General features: G+C 44.4%; 1 pseudogene; it reads right to left on the bottom strand.

Annotated features, from left to right (window-relative positions):
* LOC106698055 overlaps positions 1–18,864 on the bottom strand; it is a 25,673-nt pseudogene that overhangs the window by 1,797 nt on the left and 5,012 nt on the right.

The following is an 18,864-nucleotide window of genomic DNA, read 5'->3' as shown; positions in this document are numbered from 1 at the left end:
CCCCACCCCCACGGCCCTGCTCTGTGTGTGACGGGGTAGAGCCATTTCCTCCCCATTGGCCCTGCCCTGAGTGTGACACGGTGTGGAGCCCCAACCCCCTGATCCGCCCTGCTCTGTGTGTGACAGGGGGCGGTGCCCCAACTCCCCTATTGGCCCTACTCTGTGAGTGACAGGGGGGAGCTCCCCAACCCCCTGATCAGTCCTGCTCTGTGCGTGACAGGGTATGAAGCCCCAACCCCCCTGATGGGCCCTGCTCTGTGCATGACAGGGGGGAGCTCCCCAACCCCCTGATGGGCCCTGCTCTGTGCATGACAGGGGGGAGCTCCCCAACCACCTGATCAGTCCTGCTCTGTGCGTGACAGGGTATGAAGCCCCAACCCCCCTGATGGGCCCTGCTCTGTGAGTGACAGGGGGCAGCACCCCAACCCCCTGATTGGCCCTGCTCTGTGAGTGACAGGGGGTGGCGCCACAACCTCCTCATCGACCCTGCCTTGAGTGTGACAGGGGGCGGTGCCCCAACCCCCCAATCGGCCCTACCCTGAGCGTGACTGAGGGTGGCATCGCAACCTCCCGATCCGCCCTGCTCTGTGCATGACAGGGGGCGGCGCCCCAACTCCCCAATCAGCCCTGCTCTGAGCCCGACCAGGGGCTGCACCTAGGGATTGAACCTGCCCTCTGCCACCTGGGAGCAGGCCTAAGCCAGCAGGTCGTTATCTCCCGAGGGGTCCCAGACTGGGAGAGGGCACAGGCTGGGCTGAGGGACCCCTCCCCCCCCCCCGAGTGCACAAATTTTTGTGCACCGGGCCTCTAGTAACCTTATAAAATGTATTTCTTAAACAAACTTGAAAGTCGAATTTACTCCTTGATTCATGGGCTTCAGGATGGATGTTGTGTTAGCAGGCATGAAAACAACATTATTCTCATTGTACATCTCCATCAGAGCTCTTGGGTGATGAGGTGCATTGTCAATGAGCAGTAATATTTTGAAAGGCATCCTTTTTTCTGAAAGGTAGATCTTAACAGTGAGCATAAAATATTAAGTAAACCATGTTGTAAACCAGTGATGGCGAACCTTTTGAGCTCGGCATGTCAGCATTTTGAAAAACCCTAACTTAACTCTGGTGCCGTGTCACATATAGAAATTTTTTGATATTTGCAACCATAGTAAAACAAAGTTTTATATTTTTGATATTTATTTTATATATATAAATGCCATTTAACAAAGAAAAATCAACCAAAAAAATGAGTTCGTGTGTCACCTCTGACACGCGTGTCATAGGTTCGCCATCACTGTTGTAAACAAACATGCTGTCATTCAGGCTTTGTTTTTCCATTTATAGAGGACAGACAGAGTAGATTTAGTGTCATTCTTAAGGGCCCTCGGAATTTTGAAATGGTAAATGAGCACTGGCTTCAACTTAAAGTCACCAGCTTCATTAGCCCCTAACAAAGTTTTAAAAGAGGCTGTCTTTTGAAACTTTGAAGCCAAGTATTGACCTCTCTTTAGTTGGGAAAGTCCTAGTTGGCATCTTCTTTCAATCTAAGTCTGTTTGGTCTACATTGAAAATCTGTTCAGTGCAGTCACCTTCATTAATTACCTTATCTAGATATTCTAGATAATTTGCTGAAGCTTCTACATCAGCACTTGCTACTTCACCCTGCATTTTTATGTCATGGACAAGGCTTCTTTCCTTAAACTTCATGAACCAACACCTGCTACCTTAAAATTTCTGCAGCTTCCTCACCTTTCTTAGGCTTTATAGAATTAAAGAGACTTAGGGCTTTGCTCTGAATTGAGCTCTGGTTTAAAGGAATATCAGTAACTAGAGGCCTGGTGCACGAATTAATGCACAGGTGGGGTCTGGCCGGCCTGCCCGGATCAGGGCTGACAGGGCGGGATGGCCGGGGGGAGGGGCCACAGACAGTTGGCCGGCTGGCCCTGCCCCCTGGTCAAACTCCCAGTTGAACTCCTGATTGAACTCCGGGTTGAGGGAACAATTTGCATATTAGCCTTTTATTATACAGGATAAGGCTGTTTCACTTATCATTCATGTGTTCACAGGAATAGCACTTTTAATTTCCTTCAAGAAAATTTTCTTTGCATTCACAATTTGGCTACATGTTTGGTGCAGAGGCCTAGCTTTTGACCTATCTTGACTTTCAACATGCCTTCCTCACTAAGCTTAATCATGTCTAACTTTTGATTTAGAGTAAGGGATGTGTAATTCTTTCCTTTACTTGAATACTTAGAGGCCACTGTAGGGTATTAATTGGCCTAATTTCAATATTGTTCTGTCTCAAGGAATAGTGAACCTGTTGAAGAGAAAGAGAATAGACAGTTGGTGGTACAGTCAGAACACACACAACATTTCTCAATTAAGTTCTCCATTTTATAAGGGTGTGGTTTGTGGTGCTTTAGAAGTATTACAATAGTAACATTAAATATCACTGATCACAGATCACTATAACAAGTATAATTATAATTTAAAAGTTTGAAATATTGTGAGAATTACCAAAATATGACACAGAGATATTAAGTGAACAAATACTGTTGGAAAATGGCAGCAATAGACTTGCTTGAGGCAGGGTTGCCACAGTCTTCAAATTGTAAAAAAAAAAAAAAGCAATATTTGTAGTTAAAGTGAAGCACAATAAAACAAGGTGCACCTGCATAAAGTTCCCCATCAACCTTTTACTTTACTTTTTCATCAATTGATGGTTCTTGTCTGAAAAATATTTATTGGGATTGCAAATGATGATAGTCTAAACCCATAATTTCTTAACTTTCTTTTACTTTTATTTTATTTAATTTTTAAATCTTTATTGTTGAGAGTATTGCGGATGTCCCCCATTTTTCTCTTCATTACCCCCTAAACCCAGTTCCCACCCCACTCCAGGCCTTCACCACCCTATTGTTTGTGTCCATAGGTAATGCATATATGCATATGTCCTTTGGTTAATCTCTTCCAACACCTACCTCCTTCCTTCCCTCTGAGATTAACCTGTTTGTTCCATATTTCCAAGCCTCTGGTTCTACTTTATTCATCAGTTTATTTTGTTCATTAGATTTCTTGTTCGCTTATTTTGATTTTTAGATTCAATTGCTGATAGCTATGTATTTGCCATTTATTGCTCATAATTTTCTTCTTTCTCTTCTTCTTCTCTTCCTCCCCCTCCTTCTCCTCCTCCTCTTCCTCCTTCTTTTTCTTCTCCTTCCTTCTTCCTTCTTCCTCTTCCTTGTCTTAAAGAATACCCTTCTACATTTCATGTAATACTGGTTTGGTGGTGATGAACTCCTTTAGCTTTTTCTTGTCTGTGCAGCTTTTTATCTGACCTTAAATTCTAAATGACAGCTTTGCTGGGTAGAGTAATCTTGGTTGTAGGTTCTTGCTTTTCATCACTTTGAATATTTCTTGCCACTCCCTTCTGGCCTGCAAAGTTTCTGTTGAAAAATCAGCTGATAGTCATATGGCATTCCCTTGTAGGTAAAGGCTTTTCTCTTGCTTTTAAGATTCTCTCTTTGTCTTTAACCATTGGAATTTTAATTGTGATGTGTCTTGGTGTGGGCCTCTTTGGATACCTCTTGTTTGGGACTCTCTGTGCTTCCTGGACTTGTAAGTCTATTTCTTTCACCAGGTAGGGAAAGTTTTCTGTCATTATTTCTTCAAAAAGGGTTTCAATATCTTGCTCTCTCTCTCTTCTCCTTCTGGACCCCCCATAATGTGAACATTGGTACACTTGAAGTTGTCCCAGAGGCTCCTAATGCTATCTTCATATTTTTCTATTATTTTTTCTTTTTGCTCTTCTAATTGGGTGTTTTTTGCTTCCTCATATTCCAAATCTTTTATTTGATTCTCAGAATCCTCTACTCTACTGCTGAATCCCTGTAAATTATTCTTTATTTTAGTTAGTATATGCTTAATTTCTGACTGGTCTTTTATTATGTATTTGTCATTCTCACTAAAATCCTTAAAAGTCTCACTAAGTTCCTTTAAGCTCTCATTAAGTCCCTTGAAGCTCTCATTGAGATCCTTGAGTAACCTTATAACCATGGTTTTGAACTCTGTATCTAGTAGCTTGCTTGCTTCCACTTCTTTCATTTATAACATGTTTGTCTCCGCATTTTGGCTGCTCCCCTGTGTTTGTTTCTATGTATTACATAGAGCTGTTATGTCTCCTGGAATTGGTAGAGTGTCCTTGTGTAGTAGGTGTCCTATAGGGTCCAGTGGCTCAGCCTCCCCAGTCACCTGAGCTGGGCATTCTAGGTGTGCCCCTGTGAGGACTGTGTGCACAGTCTTGTTGTAGTTGAGCCTTGATTGCTGTAGTTGGCATCACTGGGAGGAATTGACCATCAGGCCAATTGGCTGTGAGGATGAGCTGCAATGACAGTGGAAGAGCTGCTGTGCAAGAGACATCCCTATGGAGCAGGGGGGATTTTGTGCTCACTGAGTCTGTCACTTGAGTGTGTTGCTCATGGATGTGTAGAGTTGTAATCTGGTGTAGTCTGAAGCTGTCCACTGGGTGCACTGGTTCTGGGGCCCCCAGTAGATGCAAAGTCACCCATTGCCTGTGCCCTGCTGGAGGCCACCTGCCAGGAGCTACAGAGTGATCTGCAGATGGCTGCTACTTGTGTTGGGCTTAGAAGTGCCCGGAAGAGGCGAAGCTGTGAAACAAGGCAGGCTGCTGCTAGTGCCAGGCCTAGGGCCACTGATTGAGAGTAATGGGTCATACTGACAACAGCTGCTATTTGTTTGAGAGATTTTAGGAAAGCCTGAAGCCTGAGCCAGGACAGGCCATTCATATGGAAAAGCTGCTGCAAACAGCTTGGGTGGAGCTGCAACTTGGATGGGGCAGGGTCACAGGGAATCACCAGGGCGAAGTGAACAGTGCGAGCCATGTTGATGGAGACTCAGATATGGCTCCTGCCAGTTAGCTCTGTGACAGGGGAGGTCTCATCATAGAAACAAGGACCTCTGCCAGCACTTTTATCTAGGAGAAAGTTGCCCCTGAGGTCTTGCCACAATGCCAGACAATCCAGTTCCTCCTGCTATGTCCCTGGATCCCCCCATGCCATGTACCAGTGCTGGAGCTCAGAGGGAGCGAGTCCAAGTAAGTCAATGTGCTGGCCCTTTAAGAGGAACTGCCTGGGACTCCAGCAGCCTCTGTGTCACTCAGCCAAAATCCCTGCTAGTTTTAATAGCTCAAAGTTACAAGAACTTCTCTTCCCAGCACTGAAATCCTGTGATGAGGAGTCTGGTGTGGGGCTAAGACCCCTTGCTCCTCAGGGGAGGCTTCCACAGCTTAGATATTCCTCCCAATTTAAAAAAAAATGCCACACATGGGTGTTGGACCAGCCCACTCTGCACCTCTGCCCCTCCTACCAGTCTCAATGTGTTTTCTTCTTTACTTCTTTAGTTGTAGGACTTTCATTCAGCCAGATTTCAGGTGGTTCTGAATGATGGTTGTCCTGGACTTTAGTTGTAATTTGGATGTGGTTATGGGAGGCAGCCAGTACCATGTTTAACTACACTGCCATCTTGTTTTTTCTCACCATCGTTTATTGTAATTTATTAACTAGTTCCTTCTGTATAGAACTTAGCCTTATCAACCATGGCTATTTTATTACTATGAAATACAATTTATATAGGAATGATAGGATAAAGGCTTAACTCTTTACTTTTAATTGAAAATTTTAAAAGAGTTGGTGCATGTAGTGAATATTATGATATGCCAGCCCATCTCCCATTTCAATAAAGAAGTTTTTGGTTGAGCTGCTGTGAGAACTGTTGGAAAGCTACCTTCTGCTCTTAGAACTTCAGGGATTGCTTCAGGTGCAAGGCATTGCCTCACTCAAGGTAACAAAGTTTCCTGGGGAAGCACAACACAGGGACTAGCAAAGAAAGGCCTTACTGTCTCAGCCCAACTTAGGATAATTCTGAATGGTCACTCCAGATCTCTCAGTGGGATTAGCAGAGGCTACTGTTGGACCTGCAATACAGCTTGACTCCCCCTTGACTATGCCTGTTTTCTTCCACAGGTGTTAATCTGAAAGACTCCTCTTAATAAGCTTCCTGAACACTACATTCTGTATTGTAGTCAGCTTTCTGGGGAACTCAAATTATGACACTTGAAACTGAGAGTTAGTCAAGAAATCCATCACTTAGATGGGATTTGGGAACTAGATCACTCACTACACAATTGGCAGCAAGGACCATATCACAGAAGGTAGGTGGAGCATAGATAGCCCCCTGCCACAAAGTGGCAGTCCTATTCTTGTTAAGATGTTCACCAGGTGGTGAATTAGGATGATATACTAGTAGAAGGGGACAGGGAACTGGTGTGGTGTATCAAGTGTTTGAGAAATATGGGGAAGAGATTAGCTATCAGCCTATATAATTTGGTATTTATTGAACTCCAATGAAGATTAAACTCCCAATGGAGAGAGGTTTGCTATGCCAAAACCAGGGTGCTTCCTGGAAAAGAATAGGATGTTGATAAATGGTTTGGGGATATCTAGATTGATGCTACCAAACTCTTGATTACTCAGATTTCCCTGAATCTTCTGAGCCTGAAGAATTGTCTTGACTTCCTTGTCGATAGAACACCCCCCATGCACACTTCTTGCTTGGAGACGATGCAGAGCTTAGTCCTTGTGTTGGGCTTTCCCAGCAAACATTGTGGCCTTGAGTGGGGCAATGCATCATCTGCATTATCCACAAGATAATATGTGCACTCACTTCCCCTCCTGGTGACTAGGCCCATAACGAGGGTTAAGGCACAGCATGAACATTCTAGGCCTGATAAGAGAGGAAAATTACTGTACCCCAAGGAGTTGCAAGACTGAGCCAGCATATATTGGCAGGAGCTTCAAGAATTCACTTGAAATTGGATTCTGAAAGTGCTTGATCAAGGGAGCTGGACTATAAGCTTGGATAAAGGGGTGTTTATCAATGTGCGAACACTCTCCTGGAATATAAGATTTAACACCTTGGCAAGGACCACAAGAGATGGCGCAAACTCATTACTAGGATAGTTCCTAGTAGTATAGAGAAAGTGATGATGCATGCTAAGTGATGTGGAAATGCTTTGCTGTGGCAGTAGTGGAAAAAGGAATGAAAAGATTCCGAACTGAGCATACTAGAGTTGATATACTGACAAAACTGGAAAACTAGCCGTAACCGGTTTGGCTCAGTGGATAGAGCATCGGCCTGCAGACTGAAATGTCCCAGGTTCGATTCCGGTCAAGGGGATCTTGGTTGCAGGCACATCCCCAGTAGGGAGTGTGCAGGAGGAAGCTGATCAATGTTTCTCTCTCATCGATGTTTCTGACTCTCTATCCCTCTCTCTTCCTCTCTGTAAAAAATCAATAAAATATATTTTTTAAAAAACTGGAAAACTAAAAGAGAAAAGCACAGAATACACCATTTACCAAGAATGAGAAACAAGCTGGTAAGAGGGACACCAGCACCACTAAGAAATATAACAGTGGCTCTCCTCTGTATGTTAGCTTGACAGGGGAAATGGCCATTACAGAACTAGGCTCATGATAGCAGTGGGGATTGTAGGTTCTGAAAAGATAGAGATTCTATGGCTGAGTATAATCATCAAAAGTCAGGTGGGTGTTATTATCATAAGGAGTGATAAGCTTGGAGGAGAAGTCAGAGGAGCCAGAATTGCAATTATGGACATGGTAAATAGAACATGGCATTCCTAGGGGACAAATAGATGTTCAAGGAAAATAAATGTCCATTCTGGTGATGTTTTAACCAGAACTCTTATGTCTGAAATGAGCATTCACAGTCTTCCTAGCGGAGTGATCCATAGCCATTTCTTCCTCTTAGTACAGAACATTTTGAGAGCCTTGTTTGGCCTTTGTTCTGATTTGCCTCAAAACTTGGAACTTCTAAAACTGCCCATTTACAGTCTTCTTCTAAGGTGTGTGGTCTATCTGTCTCACACTTTGGGGAACTGGAATGCTTTACTCAGTATTGGCGTGTTTACTACTTGAGGGACTTGGTGTATAAACAAAAGCTTTGTTTCACCCAAAGTATTTGGCCTCCTGATTGGAATCTAGGGTCAGAGGCCTCCTCTCAGCACCTCTCCAGCTCCCCAAGACAGAGAGGGAATCCTGAGGGAGCTGCTCAAAGTCTAGGGTTTGGCCTCCTTCAGGCCTTGCAGCCGCTGTGCACCAATAAACAAAAGCAGCAAATGACTGCATACACTTCCCATTGCTGTGGCTCCACAGGGCTGTAAGAGGCAACAGAAGGTTCCCTGTACTTCACCACCAAACAGGGCAGCAGCAGCTGGCATGTTGTGAGGGAGGACTCCAGGGAACAGAGTCTGTCAGTGGGCACAGCATGGATGCCAGTTGTGAAACCCTGGGTCTCACTGGAAGAGGAGTAGGGAGGTGCTTCAGTGTGTGTGTGTGTGTGTGTGTGTGTGTGTGTGTGTGTGTGTGTGTGTGTGTGTGTGGTGGGGCAGGAGTGTCTCTTAGACTCCCTAGGAATACTCTCTCTGTCTTGGAGCAGGCCAGCCTCCCTCTGATCCACCTCCTCGGGTCCCAAGCCTTGAGCCATCTGTATGATCTTCTTCATTTCAGATGGTCCAGGCTGAGCTCCTCTAGCCACTGTCCCAGGCAAATGGAGGAGCTGGGAGGAGCCAACAGAGGCACCTGGCATTTCCTCCTGTAACAGGCAGCTGTAATGTTTCAACACACATATACTCATTACCATGCAGGGCGCTCCCCGGGAGAGGAGGGGGTTTCTCCTAGCACCTTGTGATTCAGTCTCTAAGGCCACTTGTTCCAAGTTCTCAGATGGATGTGACAGAGGTCAAGGGTCATAAGAAATGGGCTCCTGTCTCAATTGAATTGGCCTGTGACCTTAGGGAAGTGTCACAAGCCATGTTCCCAGGGAAACAGTGTGAGACAGAGCTAAGTGAACAGGAGGATTCTTGGGGAGCACACCTAGGATCAACACCTGCTGTGGGGGAGAAGTGGTGAAGAAAGCAGGACTGGTCAGAGAAGGAAATTAAACTGTGATGCAGCCACAACAAAGGCTCCCACAGGGAGCTCTGGAGCCAGCGTGGCCCCTCAGACTTGTCTTAAATTGTGGTGAAGGGACCAGGACTTTACATCCCTGCACTGACCAGTCATAGGTGCACAACCTAGGGCTTGGTGGCTTTCTTCAGCCAAAGCCATTCCTGGCGAGGGACTCAGTACACTGTCCATCACCAATACTCCCTACAGATGGGGAAACCAGGGCTCCAGCACTAAAGGGGAGGGGGAGCTGGGCAGTGCCCCACAGCATCCTTTCAGCAAGCTTCTTGCCCTCTCCTGGCCCCAGTTTTCTCATCTTTCAGATGAGTGGTGAGGATGAGCTCTAGGTCCCTTCTAGCTTCCACCAGCCCACCCCTCTGCTCTTACTATCACCTCCCTTTCCCTTAGGCTACACCTAATTTGACCTCCCACCCCTTCTTAATGTTTTGTAGTGACTTCTCATTGACTATGATAAAGTACAAATTCCTTAAGTGACTTACAGGGCCCTGCACAATGGAGCTCTGTCCTATCCCTTCAGCTTCCTTCCTCATTACTTACTCTCCATGGCCAGCATTTGGTTTCGATATGTTTTCCCTGAAAATACTCTCCCTCCTTTCCTCTGTTCTTTCAATAATGATGTGTCCTTTAGGCATTTATGAGCAGGGTGTAATGGAAAGGGCTTCGGACCTAGATTTGGGATGAAATCCCAGGTTCACCTCTTATCAGTTTTGTTACCTTAATCAGGTCACTTAAGCTCCTAAGGTTCAGTTTCTTCATCTGAAAAAAATGGCGATGTCTTTTAAGAAATTTGTGTATGGTTGTTGTGGGAAGCAAATAAGGAAACATATGTCAAGGATTTAGTGTGAGGCTTGACAGAGCTCAATAAATATTGGTTCTCTTCCCTCTTCCCTTTGTTGAAATAACTGAACCTAAATACTATCTAATAATACATCCATTTAAGTAATATTTAGAATACATAAGTGCTATACATAATTTGGTACTTTTCTTACTAATATTTAACTAAAAAAAATATCAAGTCACTCAGAAATTTTAGACTAGTGCCAAATAAATTCCCAGTCTTTGTTCAGGCTGCTCCCTGGTCTGTGTCTCTCTCAGCAGCCAAGGCATCTCTGCCTCAGTCCTAAGAACTTAAGAACATAGAAGCATTTTTATCCCCTTGACCAAGAGGCATCAGTCAGCATCCCTGGGAACTTGTCGGAAACACACATTCTCAGCCACCACCATCCCAGACCTACTGACCAGAAGCTTTGGGGGTGGGCCCAGCAATCTGGATTTACCAAGCATCCCTGCCCCAGATGACTCTGATGAAAGCTCAGTTTGAGAACTACCTCTGCTCTATAGCACAGGGCTATAGCACTTGGGCCACATGTCCTGGTGTTTATCGGTGCCTTCATTCCCTTCATGACCCAGAAAGATGGAGGCATGACAGCAGAGGTTTGATGACTCCAGTAAACAGTGGGCCTTTGACAGGAGGTTCAGGGTGCATAAGTTGTCTCATTGGCCAAAGTAGGAGCCCCAGGAGTGGGTTGCTCGGCTCTGCCTAAGGCCTGTCTCATGAAGCCAGAACCTCCTCCAGGTCACATGGTGCATTCCCTGCCTCTGGGCAAGTCCTCCCAGGACCAGAGACTCCTGATCTTCAAGCCTACTCAACACAGTCCCTAAAGTGGTGGTTTTCAAAGTGTGGCCCCCAGACCAATAGCATCGGAACCACATGTTAGAAATGAAAATTCTTAGGCCCCAACCCAGACCTGTAGGTGATTTTGATTCCAGTTCAAGTTTGAGAACCACTGGCCTAGACTTTACGATCTATTTTAACTTAATTTATTTTCCCAGCCTCCTCATTCTCTGGCTACTTCTTCCTTACCATGGAGAAGATAAAAAGGAAGACAAAAAACATATTGATGGAGAAGATATATAAAGCCCTGTTCCTTAATTTGAAGGAACTCCTTTCTACTTTACTGTTTGGATTATCTGTTCCTACCTGCCATTTTGAATAGGACCCATGATTGGTCTAACTTGATTTATATTTGGTATTTATTTCTCCAATGGCTTGCTGCTACTGGTAAAAGCTTCAACACACACACAAAAAAACAGAATGTTTGGAATATAATATGAAAAAGCATTTGAGCAGAGATTTAGTTTCATTACAGCCATTGACATGGTATGTTCTACAGCTCTGATTTTACTTCCAGTTGTGAAGACTTGGGGAAGGCAAACATATTTCAGAAAATAGATAAAGAATTAAAGGGCAGAGGTTGGGGAGATATACTTTTCAACTGGCAGCTCAATTATAGATCTAAATAGATCTAGAGAGCTAAATTAGCCAGGCAGCTTTACAGCAAGGGAAACAGGAATGCAGGAAGCATAATTAAGCTATGGAGACCTCACTGGGGAAGTAGGGAACTTAGAGACAGGAGATCTGGCTTAAGGCTGGATAGGAGACCAGGGGTGGGAGAGAGCTCTATGGGAGAAGCCCAGAGGGTATATCAGGGGCTCTGGCTTAAGGTCCAGGGTCACATGGACAACTAAAGGACTTCCCAGCCAGAGTGATGGCTCCATAAAATGCTTTCTGGGAGAGGAGTCAGTGCTCACCCATGTACCTGCCAGTCTGGAAGAGATGGAAAAAAACAAAGTGTTGAATAAGCCTCCTAGTCTCCTTCCCAGCACCTGAAACTGGCCTGCAATCAGCTCACTACTTTTACCCAACTTGTCTCCAGCTCAGTGCCAAGCATAAAAGGCATTCCTAGAGAAAACCATTCTCCCTTCTGGGCTTCATTGGCCAAATGGATTTCCTCCTTCTTTCTGTTCTTAGGGTCTTAATAGGGGCCTGAGTGGACCTGCCAGGGACTGACACCTTGGTCAGCACAGAGCATGTGCGCTCCATGATTTCCGTTTTCCCACTGTGCCTCTGGGCAGCCCTCCTCTTCCTGGTTGCTGCCTGACAAGAATCCCAGAGCATCTTAGGGCGGAAAAGAGGAAGCTCCAGCTACCTAGAGGGATGAGAAGTGGGGAACCCGTGGGTGGGGTGGTGAGCTCCAGACTAGGCAGGAGTGTTCTGTTAGCTCACCAAAAGCTGAATCTCCTGGGAGTGCTCTTAGTGCCAATTGGACACCAGGTCAGTCTTCAGCTCTGCATTAAGGAGGTGTGTTCCCTGGGTACATGGGGTTCAGAGGGAAGAAGGCACCTATGCACAAAGTACTGGATGCATTGCTTGTTAGCTCACACAGGAGGGGCTAGATCAGGTGTGTATATTTGTTTGGGGGATGGAGCTACTTAAATAGCATGATACATGGGTTATATGCATTTGTCAAAGCCATCAAATTGTACTCTTAAAAATTGTTCATTTCATTATTTGAAAAATTTACCTAAAATAATAACTGTTAAGAAACATTGATCTCTAACAATATGCATGATGAATTATTTCAAGGGAAGCTCCTGGTGTCTGCAACTTACTTTGAAATGCATTAAAACTTATGTGATGTGATACACAGATATAAGAATGGATAACCATGTGATAAAACAAACATAATAAAATGTAAAATTTAGAACTAGTTGGTGTCTATATGAGTGTTAACTCTATCATTCTTCCAATTTTTTGTAAATTAGAAATTTTTCCCGAAATGGAATAGTGGAAAAAATAATATTGTATTTGGCAGGGAAGTGTGGAAAGTAGTGTCATTCTCAATGATCTAAGTATGCAGGAGATTAGACACTGCATATCTATATTTAGGTCATTAATCTGACCCCTGGGGAAAAAAAACAGATAGATCTTGGTAAATGATAGAGCGTGGTCCAAACTTCTGCCACTATGCTATAGGTGGTATATTTGCTAGAGCATATTAACACAGCCTCAGGTATATGGAATGCTGCAATTAATTTGGTGAATATGTTCTTTTCTATATTGTTCAGTAAAAGATGATCAGAAAACCTTCAGATCTATATGGGACAGACAACAATATACATTTGTAATTTTATTACCAGGCTATGTTAACTCTTACCCTCTATTACAGTATAGTCTGGAGAAAACTTGATACCCCATAGGACATCACATTAATCCATTATATAAAAGAAATCATGTTAATCAGACTGGATAAGTAAAAAATGGCTTGCACATTGGTGGCCTTGGTGATATACAATCACAACATGGGAGATAAGCCCTATAATCATTCAGGGGCTTGGCACATCAATAAATTTCTTAAGTGTCTATTGGTTAGAGGCACACTGAGTAATCCCACCCAACATAAAAGACAAACTATTGCACTTGGCACCTCTCATCACGAAAAGGAAAGTGCAACTTCTGGTAGGCTTCTTCTGGTTCTGCAGACAGTATATTCCTCACCTTGGAATACTGCTCTGACCCATATGCTACATGATGTGAAGACTGATACTTCAAGTGGAAGTCAAAGCAGGGAGCACTCTGCAGAAGATCTTTACTACAGTGCAAGCAGCCCTGCTGTTTGGGCTATATGAACAGATTACCCTATGGTATTAACGGTAGTAATGATGGAAAAAGATGCTCTGTGGAATTTTTTACAAATTTCATGGGATAACCATAATGAAGACCCCTGGAGTTTTGGAGCCAGGCCATGACATCTTCAGAAGAGAATTATATGTCTTTGAAAAATAACTCTGAGCATGCTACTTGGTCCTGGTATAAATGGAGCAAGCTGCTTGTGGGACACCAGGTGAGCATGTGGCCACAACAGTTCATCATGAGCTGGGTTCTGTCAGGCCCACCAAATCTCAAGGGCACATTGGCATAACAATACAGTCCCATAAGGAAGTGATACTTCAGCACAAGTAGGACCAGAGGACATAAGTAGCTATATAAGTGGGTTGCCCAGACTCCCATGTCATCCACCACGATTTCACCAGTATCTCCTGCTATGCTTACACTATGGTATACTAGAGGCCCAGTGCACGAAATTTGTGCACTGGTAGGGTTCTTAGTGGCTGCCAGCTGCCGGCTGGGTACTCCCTCCCTTCCCCCAGCCGCCTGCTGCCACTGCTGCCTCCAGCCAAGGCCTCCCTCCTTTCCCTCTACTACACTTTTATTATATAGGATGGGAGCATCCAGCTGACAAGGGAGGAAAAAGCCTGAGCTTGTTTCATGGATGGATTGCCATGGTGCATGGTTGTGAGCTGAAAATGAATGACAGTCCTACTCATGATGACCTTGAAGAAAGTGATGAGGGATAACTCTGAAGGGCCATTCTAATTGAGACTATCTTCGAGCCTGCATCACAGCTTTCCTTCTCCCTCTGCTCACTGCTGTTTCTTTCCTCTCCCTTCCCTAGGTGGTGATCCAAAGGTTAATTAATTAACATGCTGCTTATTAACACTATCTCAAGAGTATATCTTACCAGAAAAGTGTCCTTCCTTTCTTTACTTCACCTTTTTTATTTTCTAATTTCTCCATTTGTAAGACATCTTTGTATATTAGTAATATTATGCCTCTGTTATATGTGCTGCAGATATATTGTCCTAGTCTGTCCTTTGCCTTAACTTTGCTTATAGTGTCTTTTGCAAAACAAATAATTTGTTTTTTGTAATTGAATCTGCTCATCTTTCCCTACATTTACCAAAGATAATGACTTTGGTGTATAGGTATTAACCTGAAAGGGTAACCATGGTATATTGTTAAAAGATAAAAACAAGTTGCAGAATAATATATAGAGCAGCATTTATCAAAATTTTCTGATTTAGGACTCAGATTTAGGACTTTGAAAGTGCAGATTCAATAAGCTTAGTGTGGAGACAAAGAATATGTATTTTAAAAACAAATACTCAAGGTGATTTTAGGATCATATTCTTTTGGGTATAGAATATCACCCCATTTTTAAAAAGAAAATAAGGGAAGGAGAAAGTCTGTGTGTGGGGGGGCACATGCCTGTACATACTATATGAACATAAAGAAAAGTATGTAAGGATACATCAAATTAATATTGGCTTTTCCAAGTGAATGGAACCAGAAGGAATTAGGAGATTGTGTATTTCTTTATATACTTCTGTTATTCTTATTACAATGGGCATGAATCACTTTTGACATTTTAAGAAATCCCATAAATTTTAAAGCCATTTTCAAATTGACTTTTTCTTTTTCTTTTAAAGGAATAAGATGAAGAAGAAAGAGAAGCATTCAGAAGAGTTGTCGTAATTCTTGGCTAAACCTTCCCTGCAAGCTCCACCACAGCATCAGGAATTTCCCCTCTATCAGGGCAGCTAAACCGGCCAGTGGCGGATGTGGTTTACACCTAGGTGACCATGAAATAGTTAACAGAGTTTCTATGTTTTTTAAATTTTGGTTCACACCAAAAATAGTTTATACAGGTTGTGTAACAGCTGCTATTGCAATTATGTCTAATGGAAGGTTTTGATTCACACCAAAAACACTTACATGTGTTTTGAGTGGCTAAAACTTCTGGTTTCCTAGGAACTAACTATACAAGTCTCCCCTGGGGACTCTGAAATCATCCTTCTTACTTTTGCCTGGTTCACTGCCTTGGAAACATTCAAAACACATTGCTGATCTGCTTCTAGGCACTGGGATTTTGAGACTTACTTGTCCCTTTTATTTAGAAAAAACATTTTTCTGATTATACAAGTAATTACATGCTCACTGTAGGAAATTTGAAAAAGACAGAAAAGTATAAAAAGAAACAGGAGAATCACTCATAACTCTACCACTCAGAGACAACAACCACTGTTAACCTTTTGGCATTATTAACTTCCAATTCTGTTTCCATGTACCTTTTACATAGTTGAGCTCATGCAGGGCATATAATTTCATATGCTGCTTTTATCATATAATATGATAAAACTAGGGGCCCGGTGCACGAAATTCATGCACTGGGGGAGGGGTGTCCCTCAGCCCAGCCTGCCCCCTCTCACATACTGGGAGCCCTCAGGGGATGTCCTAGTGACGGCTTAGGCCCGCTCCCTGCTCCCCTCAGGGATAGGGCCTAAGCCGCAGTCTGACCTCCCTTTGTGGGAGGCGACCAGGCTGATCAGGGGAAGGCACCAGCCCCATCACTGCACTGCTGCAGCCACTGCCAGTCACCGCAGCCAGCAAGGTTTTTTCATCAACATGGACTCCAGTCCCTTCACCATGAAAAAATGATAACTCTCTTTAGGCATTTTCAAGATGTGTCTTTCATATAATAATAATTTCTTTATTATTTTTTTTATCCTCACCTGAGGATATGTTTCCATTGATTTTTAGAGAATGTGGAAGAGAAAGGGAAAGACAGAGAGAAACATCAAAGTGAGAGGAACACTTTGATTGGTTGCCTCCTGCATGAGCCCTGACCTGGGCCCCGGCCAGGGAGGAGCCTGCAACCTAGGTACATGCTCCTGGTCAGAATTGAACTCAGACCCTGCCATCGGCAGGCCAAGGCATTATCCACTGAGCCAAACTGGCTAGGGCAGGATATGACATTTCTTAGCCCTCCAGCAGCAGACCTTCGTTTTTTTCTCCAGGAGTGTGGTGAAAAACCCTAGATCACCTTCTTGGATTCTTATTACCCAAGTTACTAAGAATATTACCGGTGGCATACAGGGAGCTTAACCAATGAGCGGTCAGAAAAGGTGTTCTCTGTAGTTCACACAATCGGCTGGCTTGCCCCCCCCCCGAGGCCTGACACCTCTGGCCCAGGCTTCAGGCCTGGGCAGGGGACCCCCATCTCCCCCTGATCACCGGCTCCGCCCTCGCCCAGGCCTGACACCTCGGCCAGAGGCGTCGACCTCCATCACCCTCTGATCGCCTGATCAGCCCCTTGCCCAGGCCTGATGCCTCCACCAGAAGTGTCAGGCCTGGGCAGGGGACCCCCATCTCTCTCTGATTGCTGGCTTGGCCCCCCCGCCCAGGCCTGACGCCTCCGCCAGAGGTGTCAGGCCTGGGCAGGGGACCCCCATCTCCCCCCGATCACCGGCTTCTGGGGCTTCTGGGGCCGGCCTGTGGCCCAGGATGGCGCCTCGCACTGGTGGCTGCGCTGTCCTGCCCTGCCTGCAGTATGCAAATTAGCCGCCATCTTTGTTGGCAGTTAATTTGCATATCACGCTGATTAGCCAATGGGAGGTGTAGCAAAGGTACGGTCAATTACCATGTTTGTCTATTATTAGATAGGATAAGCAATTTTCAACAAACCATGCTTTTTATAAAATTCAATTTATATACATATACTCTGATATACTTTATTATTCCCCTTTTATTCAATGTTTAAGATGTTTCTATTGTTTTGTCATTTTAAATAACATTGAATCATGTTTCTTTAGAAATAAAACCATCTGAATTTGAAACCATTGCCCATTTCCAATGCTGATGATGGTGTTGCTTAATTTCTGTACTCTAGTAAGGTACTTAGAACTTTTCACCTTGTATTCATCACAGTGAATTCCAGAATACCTTAAGCCTATCAACTAAGAGACCACTCTCCTAAAAATATGATCAAGGAAATAAATGAAATCATACTTCCAATGATAGAAAGGACCAGTGGGTTAACCTAAAACCTAAATATACAGAAACTCACAGAAAAGCAACAACAATGGTATCCTTTATATTCAGCCCAAGCTCCTATATATCTATTTCTGTATTGTCCTTTGTTTTTATCTGAAGTGTTAGGTCAAAAACTTTTCCATTCTGTTTGTTTTGGCAGAACTCTTTCAAAGAGAGAAAGGCTAAAAGACTCCTTGTCCATTAGAACTGTGCATTTTCTAGCTGAGCTAATGCCATAAAAGAGATTGTAGTAAAACAGGAATCATTTTTACAAAATCATGCTGGCAATTTAATTAGAGCTAAAGGCCTGTGAGATTTCAAAGCACATTTTTATTCTAATTTCACACACCTTCAAACCTTTCTCAAAAATAGGACCCTAGTTCCTTTAAAATACTCCAGAAAAAAAAAAGTGTGGCTGTGTAAAAAAAAAAAAAAGTAGACAAAACTAAGTCCATTGCAATCTACACTAATAAAAGAGAAAAATGGTAATTGGCGTACGACCGCTACCCTTCCCATTGGCTAATCAGCGTATCCTTATGCAAATTAACTGTCAGCCAAGATGGCGGCCGGCAGCCAGGCAGCTGGAAGCGAACACGAGGCTTGCTTGCTGCAGTGACTGCAGACTCCAACGTTCCCCGCCTGACTTGCCGGCCTCTGAGCTGGCAGTTTGAAACATTCTAACAAATATAGCTGGCTGGGATCTCAGAGCTGAAGTTATACATTGTTTCGATTATAGAACAGCAAACAAACCAGCAGCGGAAACCTCAGAGCTAGAGCCAGAGCTAAAGCTGGCCCAGAAGAAAAAAAAAAAAGAAAAAAAGGAGCGGTTGGGAGCTTCAGTCAAAACCGCCTGAAAGCAGCCCTCAGCCCCTCACCCAGACTGGCCAGGCACCCCAGTGGGGACCCCCACCCTGATCCAGGACATCCTTCAGGGCAAACCAGCCCGCCCCCAGGCCTCTATCCTATATAGTAAAAGGGTAATATGCCTCCCAGCACTGGGATCAGCGGAGCCGCTAGCCTCCTGGCACCGGATCAGCGTGACAGGGTGCAGCTCCCCAAACCCCCCTGATTCTGCCTGCGGCTCTGTGTGTGACAGGGGGTGGCGCCCCAACCCCCCCCCCACACACAGGCCCTGCTCTGTGTGTGACGGGGTAGAGCCATAACCTCCCCATCGCCCTGCCCTGAGTGTGACAGTTGCGGCGCCCCAACGCCCTGATCCGCCCTGCTGTGTGTGTGACAAGGGGCGGTGCCCTAACTCCCTTATCAGCCCTACTCTGTGCATGACAGGGGGGAGCTCCCCAACCCCTGATGG

Source organism: Myotis lucifugus, unplaced genomic scaffold (assembly GCF_000147115.1).
Source record: "Myotis lucifugus unplaced genomic scaffold, Myoluc2.0 scaffold_2, whole genome shotgun sequence".
NCBI lineage: Eukaryota > Metazoa > Chordata > Mammalia > Chiroptera > Vespertilionidae > Myotis > Myotis lucifugus.
This window is presented reverse-complemented; position numbering and strand designations above follow the sequence as displayed.